At 40.8% G+C, this 7,439-nt stretch overlaps 1 long non-coding RNA gene across 1 annotated transcript; it reads right to left on the bottom strand.

Annotated features, from left to right (window-relative positions):
• Window positions 1–3,044: 3,044 nt before the first annotated feature.
• Window positions 3,045–6,700, bottom strand: LOC140856881 (uncharacterized). Its single transcript, XR_012140461.1, has 3 exons — window positions 6,394–6,700; window positions 3,308–6,300; window positions 3,045–3,230 (listed from the first exon to the last, which is right to left on the bottom strand). It is a non-coding gene; the product is annotated as an uncharacterized lncRNA (long non-coding RNA).
• Window positions 6,701–7,439: the final 739 nt, after the last annotated feature.

Here is a 7,439-nt window from a genome sequence, read left to right as displayed (position 1 = left end):
GCTCTCATCCTTCGATTGGATCTGGTCATCCTTCGATCGGATCCTCGTAGCTCTCATCCTTCGGTCAGATCCGGATCCTCCCAGCTCTCATCCTTCGGTCATCCTCTGATCGGATCCTCCCAGCTCTTATCCTCCGGTATCCTTCGGTCGGATCCAGTAGTCCTTTGGTTGGATCATCCCAACTCCATCCTCCAGTCGGATCCAGATCCTCCCAACTCTCATCCTCCGGTCGGATCCTCCCAGCTCTCATCCTCCGGTCGGATCCGGATCCTCCCAGCTCTCATCCTCTGATCAGATCCGGTTGTCCTCCAATTGGATCCTCCCAGCTCTTATCTTCCAGTCGGATCCAGATCCTCCCAGCTCTCATCCTCCGATTGGATCCGATCATCCTCCGATCGAATCCTCCCAGCTCTCATCCTCCAGTCAGATCCGGATCCTCCCACTCTCATCCTTCGATCGGATCCGATCATCCTCTGGTCGGATCCGATCGGATCCTTCCAGCTCTCATCCTTCGGTAGGATTCGATCGGAGGTTGTGGTTCGATGATCAGATGTGATCAGATAGAGTCGCCGACCTACTATAGGGAGAGAGAGATGATCTCCAGGATGTCCAATCATCATCATGGATATGCACTGATGTGAGCGGATGCCTGTGACCTAATTAAATCGACGGTCGCTCATCTCTAAGGATGTCACTAATGTCCAACTAGTACCGTTCTGATGTGCACTTACGCTTGCATATTGCAGGTACCCGTGACTTGCTTGGCACTCGGATGTCATGACCTGACCTAAAGTTCCCATGATCTGACCTAAAGTTCTCATGACCCACCCGTGACCCAACAGGAGTGAGCCAGGATGTAGGCGCCTACATCTAGGATGTAGGCGCCTACATCTCGGTTGTTTTCTGATTTTAGACAATTACATCCGATCCTATTTTAGGCGGCTTCTTCCACCGCTTTTATATATTTTCAAATCATCAAATTAGTTCGAAATATCCACTCTTTCATCTTCTTTTCCTTCCATTCTTCTCAGAATTCCTAGCTCTCATCTTCACAACTATCTCTACTCACGTCTTAAATCCAAATAAAAAATCTCCTTCTCAAGCTAAAAACCTCCTTCCATCTCCTTCTCGGCCAATGGCTCCGAAAATGCATCTTCCCTAGTGCCAAAGAACAAGCAGAAGTGAAGAAAACAGAAGGAGAGAAGAAAGCAGAAGGAGAAGGAGAAGAGAAGCAAGCGAAGCACCATCACCTCCTCCTTCAAGATCACCTCCTCTGAGAACTCCTCCTTTAAGATCACCTCCTCCGAGAACTCCAGTAAGTGATAAAAATATTCTCTCCAGTCGTATTATTGATATGAACTTTTTAGATTCGAAGGGATTTGAGATTACAAACTTAATTAGAGCCATGGGATGGACATTTATCTGCACTGCTGAAGTCCCAATATTTATGAAGTTAGTTAGAGAATTTTATGAAAATATTTCATTTGAAGAACATACCGTATCATCTTCAATTAAGAAAAAAAAATTATTTGGATGATAAAATACTATGAGAAATTTTAAAATTTTCAATCATAGGTAAGCTGCGGGACAGTAGAAGAGATAGAACTACAAAAGTAGAAACTATTATTGGGGTAGAGGATCATGGTCAATTTCAAAAAATTCATGGAAGATACTTAAATATTGAAATGAGACTATTCCATATAATTATTTGCTGGATTATACCATCTCAAGCTGGAAGATTTGATACTGTAACAGAGAGGGATTTAGCAATTATACATCATGTAGTCAAATGTATCCCACTCAGCCTTCCAAGAATGATAATCAAGGTTATGCAAGAAGTGGTGGGTAGGATACAGACATCTCTGTCTTATGCCATGATGTTAATCCATGTCTTTAAACATTATGAAGTAAGAATTCAGAGTGAACAATCAACAAAATTAGATAGAAGTAGCAAAATCAATGAAGGAGCCCTGCACAGAATGTATTGGTTTAAAATTGATGGTGAGTGGACTAAAAAGGATGGAAAGAGAGAATATATGGACGAAAATATTTCAGCTGAGGAAGAAAAATTTAGGAGTGAAACAGGACCTTCTTCCAGGAGGAAGAGTGAAGCAGGACCTTTTAGGTCTATGAAGGGTATGAAACCTGTTGAGCAAATGAGGATGACTTCAGATATAGTCAGTGCAATCATTTGGGAGGTTGTATCTATTCTTCAGTCATCGTCTTCAGAAAAGAGCACTGCACGTATGGATCCTAGCGGGATACATAGTTCTTCTTCGTTCGAGCAAAAATTGGATAATCTTATTTCAACAGTGCAAAAATTGGACAATCTTATTTCAGCAGTACAAGATATAAGATAGGATATTCGTAATTTAGTCTGGTATATCAAAGAATTAGAGAGATGTTCGTCTCATACAGATATACAACATTAGCTAGACGAGATTATCTGCACTCTTAGAGTGCTCCAGAGTGCGATACAGAGAGAATCAGGTGGAATAGAAAGATAAAATATTCTCTCTACTGGATTGGCTATAGTTTTATAGAATGTTGCCCAAATCGGTCAACAGATGAATATTCTTATTTCAAATCTTTCAAGTGATCAATCCAGTCAGCCATCCTCCTCTAGGCCATCCTCATTTGCTCGTCCATCTTCATCTGCTCGTCGCTATCGCCCTGCTGTTCAAGTTGATTCGAAGGATTAAATTATCAGATTTTATGTCTTCTGTGGTGCGATGATGTAGTAGTTTTTGATTGTATATATTGTGTGGTATATATATGTTGTGTGGTGTGATGGTGTAGTACTGTATTTTTTTATAGCAGTTTTTGATTTATGGTATGAATATATCTTCTTGGTATGAAAGAATGATATTGAATGGTTAAATCATGTTGAATGGTTAAATGTTGAACAATTTTAATAATTAATTTTTTTATACAACTAATATAGTATAAATTATAACATTAATGATTACAAAATTATTTTAGCATATACAAATATCACAACTATCGAGAGCTGTATATATATCAAGATACTGGAGCCTCCTACGTGTCCGTCTCTTGTAAACGCGTCTCATCTCTGGCTGCCAATGGCACAGTCTGAAGTCATCTGAGACAACTCACATAGTATCAATAAGGCCGTCCATAATATCGGTAAGTGCTCGATCCTTACATCCAACAATGATCGAATGGAATCCACTCATTGCCGTATGATATAGCGATGTGATCCTTTGAAACTATAAACAAATAAATATTACTCATAAGTATATTAATAACAACATAACAAAATGAGATAAAAGTAAAATATACTTACCACAATATCCATCATACCACCCAAAGCATGGAATCTCATCTCATGATTGTCTAGTGATGCTCGTATACTACTGCAGATATGGATCATAATAATCCATCATGGGAAGCATGGGTGGACCAGCAACAATCAAATCCTCTCGTCGCTCCCGTGCATCAATATACTCCCGATGCTCTCGAATCCAATCATGATGATGTCGCCCTCATCGATCCAAATAGTGGAGAGCGTCTCGAGTGTCACATGATGGGAGAACATCTTGGTGCATGCCAAACTGTCGCATCACGCGCTCCGGACAATAAATCTCTACGATGTCGAAGCAAATGAGAGGTGCGTGTGTCCTCCATATATGCTGATCTGATTGGTATATCTCGAACAATGCGGTCAATATATCTAGTGTGTAAGACACCCATAATATCTGATCATCACGCTGCTGATCTAACTAATCCCTATAATATATAACTGTGTGCAGCATCAGATTGCTAGCACCAGTCAATCGAGTCTTTCATCTATCCAAAATAAAGCCACTATGTTATTATATGAAAACATACAGTCATTTATCATGTAAAATCAGTACTACTGGTTACATATCTGCATCCTAATGGATCAGCCTCATCATGCTGTACGCCACCAAATGGATACTCAAAAGCAGCAGCATCCACATCTAATGAGACAAGTCCTGCTACATATATAAGTAGTAAAAGTAGTATTAGATAACGTATATGACTTTAACAAGATTTTTTTTATAAAAAATATAAATAGTAAGAGTAAGATTGGAATGCTTACACCATCATCTAAAATAATCTGTGACCGATGGTGCTCCTGCAATATAAGAATACTCCTATCTCGAAGGCCTAGATACCATGGATCGTAAGCCATAATATGCTAATGAACCTAAAATACCTAAAATAATGATATATATCCCAAGTGTATTAGAGCATTAGAAATATGATAGCCATTCATTTCATGAGAAATATAATTTTCAATGCATGAAAATGATGATGTCACTAATTCATTATTAGTAAATATCTGGTAGCACAATATTGTCACATAATACAACTTAAACACACAAATACAGTTCATCTCTGGATATAAAACAATATTGAAAATACAATCCCACAAAAATACATAAAATAGTATTGAAAATATATTTTCGAAGCCTTTAATTTCTTCCACTGATAGTCAGAGTTCAATCTTCGACCAGCGCTAACACAACCACCATCATCTAAATTTATGTTGTTAAAAAATTATGAAGGTCCGTGCAAACGAGATTGAAGTTCTCCCACATTAATATCAGACTGAACATCTTCATCACCATCTTCATATTCATTATCATCATCATCACTGCTACTGTCATCATCCATCCAATAGTCTTCATCCTCACTGTCATCTGACTCAAAACCTAGATTATCAGAATTTATTCCACCGCCTATCCAGTCATCGTCCCCTATATGAGTCCTCTATATGAGTGTCGTATCCTGCACTTACTACTACTTTTATCATAGGAGAAGTCATCGTAGCAGAAGACATCACAGAAAAAGTCACCATAAAATTTTGAATAATTGGACAACTAGGACCAACAGTAGTAAAATATTGTTCTGCAAACATGATCTCAACACTATCGATTTGCACCATAGGAGTTACGAAAGACGAGAAAGGCCCAGAAGTATTGCCCTCTTAGGTTAAAAACCGATTATAGTACCTAAAGCTCGATATATCTTTCTTTTCAATATATAATTTTAAAAATCGACATTGTTAGTATTTCAAAAGAAATGTCAACATTTCTTAGACATCTTCGTCATCATCAATTGGAACTAAGGGGGGGCAGGACTGCCGCCGGGCCAAAGGGGGGCGACTGGCGTCAGGAGGGCCGTCGCCGGGCCAAAGGGGGGCGGGGCTGCCGCGGGCCGAGGATCAGGAGAGCAGCCACTGCCTGGCCAAGGAGGGGCGAGGCTGCCGTCGAGCCAAAAGGGGGGGCAGCCACCGTCAGGGAGGCCGCCGCCAGGCCAAAGGGTGGGTGGGGCTGCCGCCGATCGGGGGTCGGGGGGCTGGGGGGGCGACCGTCGCTGGCAGAGGGAGAGAAGAGGAGAAAGAGGGAGAGAAGAAAGAAGAGGAGCTTATCGGTATGATGAGCTCGTCGAAGATCGATCGGAGCAGTCGGAGCGAGAATCGACGATGAACGGGCGAAGAAAGAATGAGGTTAAGCGATGAACGGACGAAAAATGAAGAGAAGAATCTGAATCATTTCAAATGGTGCTTTTAAAAATATCATTTCAAATATTATTTTTTTTTCAAAATAATATCATTTAAAATGACATTTTATAATTTTATATTATTTTTTAAATAAATTAAAAATATATTAATTTTATAAAAAAATAATATTATTTAGATAAAAAACTCCTATGTTGGGGCGCATCCCGGAAGCCTCCATCTGAGCCAATAGGTCCAGGGACCGATCGAGACAGCCCCTCGAGCAATGGGCCTAGATCCAACAGTCGTGGGACTCCCACGAGAGCTCCTGCCTCTCCTCCTCCTGGCAGAGGGGAAAAGGGTGACCTCTCGAGGCCGCATGACAAGCGCCTAACTGCGAAGATCTGCGAGGAAGAAGGCATGTGGCGGACGATCTTTTGCAGAGCAAGGAAGTAACTCCGATAGAGGAGGAGGAGGAGATGATGGTGGTCGGAGGGGGAGCTCACAGAATAGCTGCACCGTCATTTCCATTGCGACCGACTTGAGCTCAAACGTACAAGAAACGATCTCTTCTCTTCGTGGATGGCATTACCCGGCACAAAGCAAACACATGACAAAAGAACTCTAATGAAAGATGGGAGAGATATAGGGGAATGGGGGTAGAGGCTGAGAGGAGGCCTCGGTGGTGCTGAAGGTCCCCAGCCAGACATATACCCCCTTCTCCGGATCACAGATCTCCACCGCCCACTTCCCCCACAGCCGTCGGCGAATCCCGCGGTAAAGGCTCTTCCTTTTCCTCTTCTTCGGCTCTGAACCATTCCAAAAGCCCATCATCAGTCCTCGATTCCTCTGAAAAATGTCAAAAGAAAGAAAAGGAAGGAAAAATCGGATAAAGGTGTCACGTTTTTGGGTTGGATTGGTGCCGGGACCGGGCCAGAGGTTGGCGGCGGCGAATACTTGGTGATGTTGGTTCTGAGGAGGGAGGAGGTCGATGATGATGGCGCCGCCGCACATGGTTCCTTTGTTCTTCGCCGCTTCTAAGTCTCCTCTACTGCGATGGAGAAGTGAAGGGAAGAACTGGGGAGAAAAAAGTGGAGCGAGCTCGGAAAGGAGGAATAGAGTTGAGAGAGAGAGAGAAAGAGAGACGAGAGAAGAAGGTAATGGGAAAAAGAGCCGACACATTGGGGTTTTATATGGTGGTGCTCTGTTTCACTCCCCCTGTTCTCTTATTCATGAACACGAGGACAAGGTGAATCTTTTTGGCCATTAATTAATAAAAAAAAAAAGAAAGAGAAAAGAGAAGGGGAAGAGAGAGGGGTAGATGGTGGGGCTCCAAAATTCTCTGAGAATCTCTTGAACTTCATCTCGTGATAGTGAAAATAAAATAAAATAAAATAAAATAAAATAAATACTAAGAGAAGCTAGACAGCAAGAGGTTCATAGGAAGAATTTTAAGAGAAGTTAGATAGCAAGAGGTTCATAAAAAATTTTAAATTAAAAAAAATAAAACTATTTATACTCCAAACTATGCACAAAATATATTTTTTATTATTTTAATTATTTTTGAAATATATATCAAAAAGATATTAATAAATTAATAAAATAAAATATTTTTTAAAGATAAAATAGCATTCCGCAGGGTTATAAGCTAGTGTTTGCATTAATTTGTATGATAACTTCCAAATGCATAGACATCTAACAATACACACAGGCTTCCCTCCTCGGTCCTCACTAGAGGCACAGATTATTCACAAAAGTGGTCTCATTCACATGAGGGCACCAGAAAGCAGTGAACATCAAATTGAAACGCCGCCATTCATTATTAACAACTAGGTTATCTCATTCTTATCCTCCTCTATTAGAGCCCTTGTTTTGGTGTACCGTACCTGTACGAAAAGACCAAAAAAAAAAAAAAAAGGAAAAAGAACTATACATGATATGGTAAGAA

The sequence above is a fragment of the Elaeis guineensis genome, chromosome 4, assembly GCF_000442705.2.
Source record: "Elaeis guineensis isolate ETL-2024a chromosome 4, EG11, whole genome shotgun sequence".
NCBI classification, from domain to species: Eukaryota; Viridiplantae; Streptophyta; class Magnoliopsida; order Arecales; family Arecaceae; genus Elaeis; species Elaeis guineensis.
Note: the sequence above shows the minus strand (reverse complement) of the source record. Positions and strands in the feature narration are given on the sequence as shown.